Consider the following 653-nt stretch of genomic DNA (forward strand, 5'->3'; position numbering starts at 1 on the left):
AGGCTGGGAGGTGGCGGAAATTTTTTTTTCTTTCTCAATAAATAAAAACGGAAAAAAAAGAAAAAAGAAAAAAAATATATGTTTGTGACCACAGACATGTACTCTAAAGCATGCTAGACTACCACCCACTAAGGGGAAAAGGCAACCCTTAGCCACTTCTTATAATTTTTTGCTACGTTGGAAATACCACAAGTCAATTTCAACAACGGTCCCATTTTATAAGCAAAACATGAAAAGAATTCTCCTAGAGATAGAATATATTCCATACTACCAGAATCCCATAACACCTTCATGGTCAAACGAATGTCGAAAGACATCACTAATATCTTTAAGAGGTCCTTATAAAACAACGTGGGGGAGAAGAATTCCCCATTTACCATTGCAAAAGGCGTTATTAACCATCAATATTTTACATTTCATTAATCATATAAACAAAATAAAACATTAGAGATCCCTACCAATGAGGCCTAAAGGTTAGGTGGAAAGATCCTTTCCCTAACCAATGGAGGGACTCATATCCCTTTTTTATACAGGGCCAAGGGATGTGACTTCCCAAACAGAGAGGAAACACAAATATGGTTACTGGCTTGCTGGTAACTTAAAATTTCTCCCCTTCCCTCAAGATAATAAGGAAGAACAAGATGACCAATAAA

This window comes from Microtus ochrogaster, unplaced genomic scaffold (assembly GCF_000317375.1).
Source record: "Microtus ochrogaster isolate Prairie Vole_2 unplaced genomic scaffold, MicOch1.0 UNK55, whole genome shotgun sequence".
NCBI lineage: Eukaryota > Metazoa > Chordata > Mammalia > Rodentia > Cricetidae > Microtus > Microtus ochrogaster.